The sequence below is a fragment of the Leptidea sinapis genome, chromosome 21 (genome assembly GCF_905404315.1).
Source record: "Leptidea sinapis chromosome 21, ilLepSina1.1, whole genome shotgun sequence".
Taxonomy (NCBI): domain Eukaryota; kingdom Metazoa; phylum Arthropoda; class Insecta; order Lepidoptera; family Pieridae; genus Leptidea; species Leptidea sinapis.
Genome location: NC_066285.1, coordinates 9,426,564 through 9,437,738, shown reverse-complemented (window position 1 = coordinate 9,437,738; position 11,175 = coordinate 9,426,564). Strand labels below are relative to the sequence as shown.

Genomic DNA, 11,175 nt, shown 5'->3' with positions numbered 1-11,175 from the left:
GCGATAGAAGTTTGTATGGAAATTGCAATTCACGCGTCCCAATATAAGGCGATAAGAATCATTTATCGGCTATATTGGGACAGCTTCACATTATTGACAGCTAATTACTGATAATTAATAATTTATCTCTATCTGTAGATAGTATATTGGGAATGGCCATAAGTAGAAAAGTGTGCTTACATTGTCTTTACGCACACTTTTTCCGTTCCGCTATCAGACCGAATGATATGTCCTGAAATGTGTTTAGAGCGTCATTGCTTTCGCGTAAAATTTTAATGTAGCCGAAGTATGAGAAGAATTTTGCGTTTATTCGCTCCATAAATCTATTATTCTCGCGTCTCTCTGTTATGTTATCACACTGCAAATTTCGCCAGAGCCTGCTAATTTGAACTGAGTTAAATCCTTCTCTTCGATCCTCATTGCTGCTTAGATAAAGCCATAATTAAGGGCCTTCTCGATCGATTAAGTTAAGCCAAGTTTAAATAGACGTTAACTCCAAGAGAAAGGTTTACTCCGCCGTGAAATGGCATTAGGTTTTCGCGCGTTTTATGCGACTACAGACGAGAGAAGAGTCGCTAAGAAAGGGGATTTAATGGGAGATTGACTTAATTAGTCCCGTCGTAAATTACGAGATACATTTTTGATTGTTACGAGTTTTAAACGAATTTGTGCAACTAGATACTTATTGTTAAATAAAGGCTTGAATTATTATATAATAATGGAAATTTATTTTTCTATAAGGGATAACTAAGCATATGAACAGTTACACAAATTATACTGTTATAGGGAATATTAAGTACTTAGATGTAAACGAGGATATATTAAATACGTGTATTTATAAAGTAGGAGTCAAATAAACTTTATTTAACTACGCTTAAACTAAGCCGTATGCTCAGAAAAGGTAGATCTCGTGAGAAGAACATACAAGAAACTCCTTATACTTCAGGAAGAAAGAGATTGAATCCTAGGCCTTTCTAATGTCTTATAGGCCTCTTAAAAAACTCTAAAAGAGCAAGGGAAACGGGCAACGCTCCTGTGATTCCTGTGGTGTTGCAAGAGAATGTGGGCGGCGCGATTTAACACCGGGCGTTTTCAGGTGTACGCTCGTTTGCGCTCCTTTTCTGTAAAATTAATGTTAATTAAATCTACGCGGGTATAGTCGCGGGAAGCAACTCGCGCGTTTTGTTAGAAATTTCTTGCCTCGCACAGCCACTTTGTGGAATCAACTACCGGCGGCGGTCTTCCCGAATACATACGACTTAGGGACCTTCAATAAAAGCATACTCCCACCTTAAAGGCCGGCAACGCATTTCTTGACACATCTGTTGTTGCGGTTGTCCATGGGCGGTTGCCTCGCCTCTCCCCATCCCGTGAGCCTCTTGCCCATGTGCCCCCTCTCGTATAAAAAAAAATAATTAAATAAATTGAAAGCACGGTAGTTTGCCGTTGTAAGGACATAGTAAATGTCAGTTTGACCTTATACCGAGGGCTACCCTAGGCTGAGTAATGTGACGTGCATTATGTTTGATCTTTAAAGCGCCCTTTACGATGATTTAGCTGTCAATTTGCTACGGGAATTGCTGAGTAGTAGCGTTTATATAGGTTATTACTGTGACAGCCTTACAAATTATATAGTGAAGGCTGTCGTTTCGCTTCGTATGTGAAATTATAGGTATCTTGTGAAAAAGTTTCAAGTCGTACATGTGCCTAATTACGATAATAGCATAAATTATACTTTACAATTAAGTATTTATATAAAATTTTCTATAAAAGGTCGGCAATTATTTGAATTTTTCAACTGAATTAGATTTAGCTATATTTGCCAGTGGGAGGCTCCTTTGCACCGGATGCCGGCTATATTATGGGTACCACGACGGCGCCTATTTCTACCGTGAAGCAATAATGTGTTAGCATTATTGTGTTTCGGTCTGAAGGGCGCCGTAGCCAGTGAAATTATTGGGCAAATGAGACTTGACATCTTATGTCTTAAGGTGACGAGCGCAGTTGTAGTGCCACTCAGAATTTTTGGTAGGGCGTATCAATAACCATCAGCTGAATGTACTGCTCGTCTTGTCTCTTATTATCATAATAAAACTGATGAAATGTTTTCTCACCGCATACGGGGAGCTTGTTACAATATGTCAAATCACAAACTCATTATTAAAGTTATTTTCTGTCGGTACTAAAAAAATGGGCCGATGAATAAAGCAAGCGTAAAATAAATTACTTCATTTCTCTAAAATAAATTCCTTCGAGCCGGATTTGAACCAGCGACCTATGGATACCAATCATTATCAACTACAGTCCACCGCTCTACCAACTGAGCTATCGAAGGTGTACACATCAGGTTAAAATTACTGTTTATATACTGGTTATCTGAGGTGAAAGGTGGAACATAACTGCTGCGATTTTGCAATAGCCACGTACTGTCAGCAGCAAAGGTGGTTGATATATTTATTACCTTTCACTTTTATTAATTTGATCGAAATCTTCTGTCGCTGTGCCGATATAAACGGGCGCATTTTGAAATTTTCGGGGTATTATGCGAGGATTTAGGCCTGGATGTAATTTTAAACGTCTCATTTAATATTATTAAAAAGCAATATAAAAATAATTATTGTTTCTTTTCTCTCTTTATTGTTTTCTTTTTGTATTTGCGTTGTGTTATTGTTGATTTCCTAATACTTCCTTAATATTTACATTAATTGTTAACTACCTTATAATTTGAGGGCACTCAAGGTCTTAGAATAAGAACACATTTTGTACATGACTGTTTGCTGAAAAAATAAAATGAAAACCAAATAAAATTATCACTATATTACGATTAGCGGGCACACCTAATGTTATGAGCCGCTTTGCATCTGCTCGTTTATTCACTGATTCCTGATGATGATCAGAAACTGTTGGTGATAGGAAACCTCAACACTTTGTCGCTAATAAAGTGATTTTGATTTGATTTGATTTGATTTGAGTTTATCATCATGTAATCGGACAACCTCGGACTAGATTATGATTATTCTATAATAATAGCAATGCCTAAAATATTGTGTACTAGCTGACCCGGCAAACGTTGTATTGCCATATAAAGTATAATTCACGCGATAGTTTTATATATAATAGCCTATGTGTTATTCTGGTGTGTAAGCTATATTATTGTAAAGTTTCATCAAAATCCATTCAGTAGTTTTTGCGTTAAAGAAGTTCAAACATACATCCAGACATACAAACTTTCACATTTATAATATTAATAGGATTTTTATTAAAAAGAGCGCAAAAAATGAATGTTGTGGGAGTTTCTTGCGCCGCTTCTTCTCTCTCAGAGCGCCATTTGATTACGAAGCGGTAGTAGTATCTTTATTATTTAGCAGTATCTGTATTATAAATGACATCAAAAAGAATTCTAAAGGAATCAATTTTGAGAAAATAAATGCCTGTTATGCCTTTTATCCCCCCATGCTCCAATCTTCCATAAAAAATCCCATGAAAAGCTTATTTTTATGCTGATTGTACACAAGTCTGTTGTAAAACAATGTGTTTAACTAATTGTATCTAGCTCTAATTAATTATCACCTATATAGAGTTTGATCGCTAAATGAAACGGGGATTTTCAACATAAATTTTAGTATCTCCACGATATCAAACATTGATGACAATACAATAATATTATTACTTTTATCTTTGCATGCTTACCAAGATAATTAACATATATCGGCACACATACGAGATAAGAAGAAACCCAGCCTTATTGTGGTCAAAACTAATAAAATAAATTACATTTTAAAAACTAATAAAAACGCGATTGAATGACATTCCGAACTAGAAAGTAGAAATTATATTTAAGCGTAATTTATATTAAAGTACTTATTTTTACTACTTTAAGAATTTAACTTACATTTAAGTAGTAGTATTATTTGAAATATATATAATATAATTATTTTCATTAAAACTGGGCTTCGCAAATTATATTAATGCGTTATTATAACTAAGCGAAGTATATTATCAAAGAGAAATACAAAATATTATAAATGGTTTTTCAAACCTTACCATAGCTCAAAACACAGTTTGAAGATTTTATTGTCCGATACGCTTTTTTGCGTAAGACTTATTTAAGAATTCCGCGATTTCATTGTAACATAATTATTTTTTTTTATGGAATAGGAGGACAAACGAGCGTACGGGTCACCTGGTGTTAAGTGATCACCGCCGCTCACATTCTCTTGCAACACCAGAGGAATCACAAGAGCGTTGCCGGCCTTTAAGGAAGGTGTACGCGCTTTTTTTGAAGGTACCCATGTCGTATCGTCTCGGAAACATATAAGGAAGCTCATTCCACAGCGTTGTAGTACGCGGAAGAAAGCTCTTTCACATGTCCAAGAAATACTAGAAAAAAAATATGATTAATCATTCATTAATCGTACATACTTACCAACCTACGTAGGTCATTCAGTATACCCATAATTAATTAAATTAGATTTGAGACTTATATTATTTAGTTAGGAACGTAAATATACTATGATTTAATATTCAAAGTGAGATGAAATTCATCACACAGACATGTAATCTCCACAACGATTACGATTGAGCGGATTTTACTGCGTCTTGCACCCCGGCGGCGGAGCGCTGCACTGTCTAACCCCGAATATAGTCTTACATTTACATATTAATTGGTTAAGTAAGCTGCTTTGATACCACAGACATGTAATACTTTGAATATTATAACAAGTAGAATTGAATAACTGCAAGAAATATAGGTACTTACAAATGGGTAGTGGATTGCAGCTGTTATAAAAGAATTGGATTTTTACCTTAGTTTTCACTGTCGGAAACAAAACATATAGGTTTTTCACGAACCCTGAGTGGCACTGCAAGGCGTATCAATTACCATTAGCTAAACGTCCTGCTTGTCTCATCCCTTATTGTCATAAAAATGTGAACGTTTTTTGGACTATTTGATTCCTCCGGTGTTAACAAGAGACCTTCTGGAGACCCATGTCTATATCTATGCACACGTATGTCCTCCTTTGCATAAAATGCGTGCAATAATGATAATACTGTAAGGTTAAGTAGTAAAAAACGAAATGTAGTAACTATTAAGAAGTTTTAAATAAAACTAAATGATAATGTCTGATCTGCGGTCACCTGCGCTGACCTGAAGTTACAGATAGCACAATAATAAAACATTGTTGTTAATTTAACAATTATTATTTATTATAATCAATAAAATACAATTATAAGTAAACCGTTATTGATGTTTTCCTTTCAAAGAAGAGTTATTATATAAGACTGAATTTTTAAGTCGTTGTTCATGAACAAACTCGAAACATACCTCATGTTCATGCACAAGGAAAGTCTTGTGGGAGATTTTGATAACTATATGTGGGCCCGTCTGACTGAAACAATAATGCTTACACATTACTGCTTCACAGTAGAAATAGACACCGTTGTGATACCAATAATCTAGCCGGAATCCTGTGCAAAGGAGCCTCCCACATATGAATTTCAAAACCAAAAACACTTTGGTACGTCGCGGCATCAAACCGGGTGCGGGCTCCGTGCCTAGAGTAAAATTCCACCTTCGCACGACACGCCACAAGTTAGGATATCATCCTCACCATCTATATGTGTGGCGGTCCTCCACAGTGCGGTTTTCAAGGAGCTTTCTTCCACGTACTACAAAGCTGTGGAATGAGCTTCCTTGTGCGGTGTTTCCGGGACGATACGACATGGGTACCTTCAAAAAAAGCACGTACACCTTCCTTAAAGGCCGGCAACGCTCCTGTGATTCCTCTGGTGTTGCAAGAGATTGTGGGCGGCTGTGATCACTTAACAACAGGTGACCCGTACGCTCGTTTGTCCTCCTATTCCATAAAAAAAATAGGTTTATTAAAGGTATAAAATGCATTTACTTTCACGAAATTCTCCTTCAGAATTATATTTGATGTCAGTTCAATAACTACCACCACTTCGGAAATAAAACTATAAGTGGATTTTTGTAAAACTAATATTCCTATCCAGAAAGGAAATTTTTGTAAAAATACAATTTATTTTTCAACAAACATCTGCAGAGCAGTCAGTTTCACAACACTATGATCTTATATTAAATGTTTTTTATCTCTTCATGGTTAAGGCCACTGTTTGAGTAATAATGGTGGCATCATAATTAAAGATGTCTTCTAGATCTATTGTTATTATTTTAACTCAAAATTAACTAAACAATATAGTTAATTTAATTATATATTTAGTTTCATAGAGAGGTTAACAATATCTCTTATATTCTTAGATTTTAATCAATTATTAATAATAATTAGGGAACCTCTATGTATTATTTATGTACTTCTACAAAATGAACTGACTACTTTATGTTCACTAAAACTAAACTGGAGCTGATGACTTTTACGTCAATGTTCTGTAATACATAATATATCTATATTACAGAAGCTCAATAAAAACAACGTTAAATTTCTAATTCCTTACTTGAGATACCTTGCATGTTCTGCTGAACAATATTTATGAGCTTTATAATATTATTATTAGTTAAGTTTGGTGAATTTTTCCTATTTTGTATAATATTGCAAGAGCTGTCACACCTTATCAAATAACTTAATTAAAATTAGTTAAAGAAAAATCTTCTTTCTAATAATTTTGTAGATTAGTACTAATACCTTGTCAACTGAATATCCAATTGATTTTTCCTCCGTGCCTTCAGTTGATAAAGTTCTTCCTGCATTTTATTATTGATGATATATTGTGTTGATGGCATTCCGTTGTCTATCAGCTGTCTTCAGTTAAATGGTACTCCATTGTAGTGGCAGACATTGTCAGCAGGCAAGTTGCGCGACAGTTGTGAACAATAATAGCAGTGGGAACGAAACTATTTAGCGAAGTTTGCTCCGTCAATAGAAGGCGCCACCTCGACGCCGTCGCGGGTGGAATAATTCATTTAGTAACATTTAATGTGGATACTACTCACTGTGACCCGACTTGTATTAAAAAAACATAAATTTTTGAGCTAGAAATGACCACTATACTTACTATACTTGTTATTGTAGGCAGGTAGTCAGATAGTAGGCCACTTCAATGTTGGTAAATTATATTTCTGCGGTACATGAAAGTAATATAATATTCAGGAACGCTTTATCGACCAATGATCCTGACACGAGGGAAACAGGGATTCCAACGTTCTACAATTAGATACTGTTAAGCGTGGAATCAATAAATTTAGAGAATCGTTACATAAACCTGCAGAGCTTCCACTCCGTTATGCGGTTCACTGAATGACTCGGATCTGGTTATTATACCCGCAGCCCTAGTATCACGGGGTATAATATTTGGTTTGTATGCACCCTGCATTAGGTTTGCTTTTGGGGTTTCATTCGGACATTCGGATGACGAAGCGAGCACTTCCCCAAAGTAATACCTTCTTCTATAAGACATAATATATTAGACGCTTCAAGTAGTCCTAGCGATCAGCCCATAGAGAATAATAATAATAATGTACAGGTTGTTCAGCTGGGCAGCTAGGGCCTTCTATTCATTTTTTTTTAAGAACAATCATATCCTCGCCAACGTTACTGGATAACGTACCGACGTATTATTTCTGTTGCAAATCCTTCAGGGGTTCAAGCAAGATCCTCAAGATCTTCTTTCGTTCTATAGCTCTCTTTTGATCTATGGTTTTGTTTCGTTCTATAGCTCTTTCGCCGTCGTTCGTTATCTGTGGCCTAAAGTTTTTGTCCTGTAATTTGATATGACGGAATATAAGAATTGGGTCTTACAACAAACTTACAAATGAAACAAAAATATAGTTTTTTTACAGTCGTGAAATATCATATGTTGTCGTATATTATATGTATTTAAATTGTCCCGCCACAGTGCGTAGCTCTCACCTTAAGTTGCGAGCGTGTCTGCTCCGCGGTGACGTCAAATGTCTTTATTTTATTATTCATGAATAACTAGTTTAACGTCTTTTGGTTACTATATTATTATATTCACATGTGAATCTGGTTTGGAGTTAGAACTAAGTAATTGAATTACCTAAATAACTTCCATATGTAATGTCACGGATTGAATTATAAAAATAAAAGTTTTTGATATGTTTTGATAGTACTCCTTTTTACTATGTTATGTTATTAATAAATTAAATAATAGACATCCATCAATTTTAAAATAGATAATATAATAGCGTGAGTCAAAAATTATGGAATTTTCATTTGATATTCTTTTTGATTTCGAGATTTGGAGTTTACGTGTGTCAAAGACTAATATCTAAATAGGAAAATTCTTCAAATGGCGTCTATGATTGTTTGATTTGATTGAATTATTTAAGTGATAGTTAAAAGACGCACTAAAAGCCGTAAATTAAGTCATGTTCACCATCTGGATGTGTGGAGTTTATTTCTCAACTGCGCGGTTTTCAAAGACCTTTCTCCTCTTATCTTTCCTTTAAATGTAAGGAATGAGCTTCTATATCCGCCCCTTCCAGGACGATACGACATGGCTTCCATCAATAGAAGCGCATACTAATTTATATATATTACTATTATTAGTCGGATTAATAATAAAATAATTTAGTATTATTATTATTATTATTAGTCGGAGTATGGCTGGCGGCACATACAAATAACAATAGGAAATAAATCTATTTGAAAGATATCCATTGTCTTTCACTCGCCACACATACTCTTTCTCTTACCTTCGTTATATGTGGATTCGCCATTACGCACTTTTACCATGCTAATAAAACATTCCTTGAAAATGCAGCAACTCTCGTGCCTTTTCTAGTGTTGCAAGCGAACGAATCTACTAGCAAATTTAAAAAGAATAATGATGTACATAATATCAATACTCCAAGCAACGCTAAACTCGCAAGTCCATCTTACTAGGCTCCGTAAAATTGCTAAATATTTATAGTGGATTGTGTTATATTTTAAAATAAACTCCCAAATGATATCAAAAAAATTAAATGTATCGTAAAAAAATAATTAACATCTAAGGCCTATTATAATGCGACAAATTATTTGAATGATAAAGATAGTTGGGATTAATGTTTGTAAATTTACTTTGAATGAATATTGATATACTCATTTAAATGCTATTGTAACTTTTATACTTCATCCTGACTTGTGCTTAATAACTTTATAAAATTTTACAGTGAAAAATAATAAAAAAAAAAGAACGTTCCACGCTTAGGCACCTTCAACACTTATCATCAGATGAACCACCGGCTCGTTTGTCCATACCCTACAAAAAAGGGAATTAATATTGTATTATACCCATCATTCCTTTTTAATGTTAGACGAAGAGTAAACTCTGTAACATATATTTTGTTTGTGACAATGTCACTCAAATCGCGCTCTAAACCTCTCTGACATTTATTTAATTACCCAGATTACCGGATGACATTTTCATCTAGCAACCCGGTGTAACTTGACTGATATGGATTATACGATATATCCCTTCATTTAATTTCAAATCTATTGTTTATGTTAAATGTATTTGTTTATTTAAATACCTTATAAATGTACGTGTTACAATATTGCCAGCTTACTTCATTGCGATTATGTTGTTTTCCAGTGTTAGATGAAACATATTGTATTTATAAATAATTTTTATCTTAAATTTAACTGTTAAGCATATAACGCTTGTGTAGCTATTTATAACGTTTATAATTTTTTATAGGTATGAATAGTTATTTGTTATTAAAAACTAACTCCCTATTTTTTTTTTTATGGAATAGGAGGACAAACGAGCGTACGGGTCACCTGTTGTTAAGTGATCACCGCCGCCCATACTCTCTTGCAACACCAGAGGAATCACAGGAGCGTTGCCGGCCTTTAAGGAAGGTGTACGCGCTTTTTTTGAAGGTACCCATGTCGTATCGCCCCGGAAACACCGCACAAGGAAGTTCAAGTTAAAATTATATTATAATTAAATATAGTAAAAAATACTTATTTGGAAGAATACACATAGCTTACAGCAATGCCTACAGATATTCCTTCAGTAAAAGATTGCACTCCGGGAGTGCCGGCAGAAGTGAAAACTTGAACATTAACGTTGTGCATTTTTCAATATTTTGGAATGGTTAGGGAATAATTTAGCACGGATTGCTTTATTTATCAGTATAAAAGTACTAGCATTTATGTGGTTAAATACAATCTTCATTTATTGCGGTATCGTACACAAATAAGACAATTAATATTATATAAAAAATTTAATACTTTAGACCTATTATAATTATTTAATATTAAAAAGCTTATCACTTTGAAAAATCAACTTTGATCCATAATTTCAACGTGTCCTGACGCAAGTTTAACATTTTATACCCATCCCAAGAAAAATGCTCAACGCCGCTAAAGAAGTTTTCACTTTAAAAAATATGGCGCTGTCTTTTTGACAAATATTTAAAAGCGTTCTTATTTTAATTTTTTGATTAAGTATAATATAATTTTATGTCATACTTTTTAACCTTGCTCCATTCCCCAAACAATAAAACAATAAAAAAAATTCCTTCGAGCCGGATTTGAACCAGCGACCTATGGATACCAATTACTCACAACTACAGTCCACCGCTCTACCAACTGAGCTATCGAAGGTATGAGTAGATAGTTAAAACAGTTGAATACACGCGAATGAAATCTGTGAACTTACGCAATGCGCGCTCGCATTCTCGTATTCGGAAAGGCGAAATGCATAATGACATAATAAGCTGTTTATATAAAATAAGTATTAATAGTGTGTTATATTAAATTATTGTATTATAACAGAATTTTAAGACTAATAACTCGGTAATATTAATATTATTTATAAAAAATAAATAACACCATAACACGCAGTATTGGTACAAGATTATATTGAACTAATTTCATGATGAATCTAATCTAATCTTATTTAATTAATAAGTCTAGACAGAGTCTCTTGCTGTGAGACTACCGATAAATCGGGCCAGGAATAATACTTTAGTGTGCGTGACAAGCTACGTCTTACACTCGCGATTTGTATGACACTTTGTGTTAGTGTGCGTGATTTGCTCAAAATAGAGGTTAGTTCTAAACTCAATTTTTTTTCGACTTTGCTTTTTAACTTTTTACCCTTAAATACCCCCTCTTTTCCACTTCCAACCTCAGGTCGCCCGTAATTTATTTTTCCGTTCATTTTTTTATGGAATAGGAGGACAAA

General features: G+C 34.2%; 2 non-coding genes across 2 annotated transcripts; both read right to left on the bottom strand.

Moving 5' to 3' along the window:
- Positions 1–2,247: 2,247 nt before the first annotated feature.
- Trnay-gua (transfer RNA tyrosine (anticodon GUA)) lies at positions 2,248–2,335 on the bottom strand. The gene is given in 2 exon segments: positions 2,248–2,283; positions 2,299–2,335. It is a non-coding gene; the product is annotated as a tRNA-Tyr (tRNA).
- Positions 2,336–10,504: 8,169 nt separating this feature from the next.
- Trnay-gua (transfer RNA tyrosine (anticodon GUA)) lies at positions 10,505–10,592 on the bottom strand. Its single transcript is given in 2 exon segments — positions 10,505–10,540; positions 10,556–10,592. It is a non-coding gene; the product is annotated as a tRNA-Tyr (tRNA).
- Between the last annotated feature and the right edge of the window lie 583 nt (positions 10,593–11,175).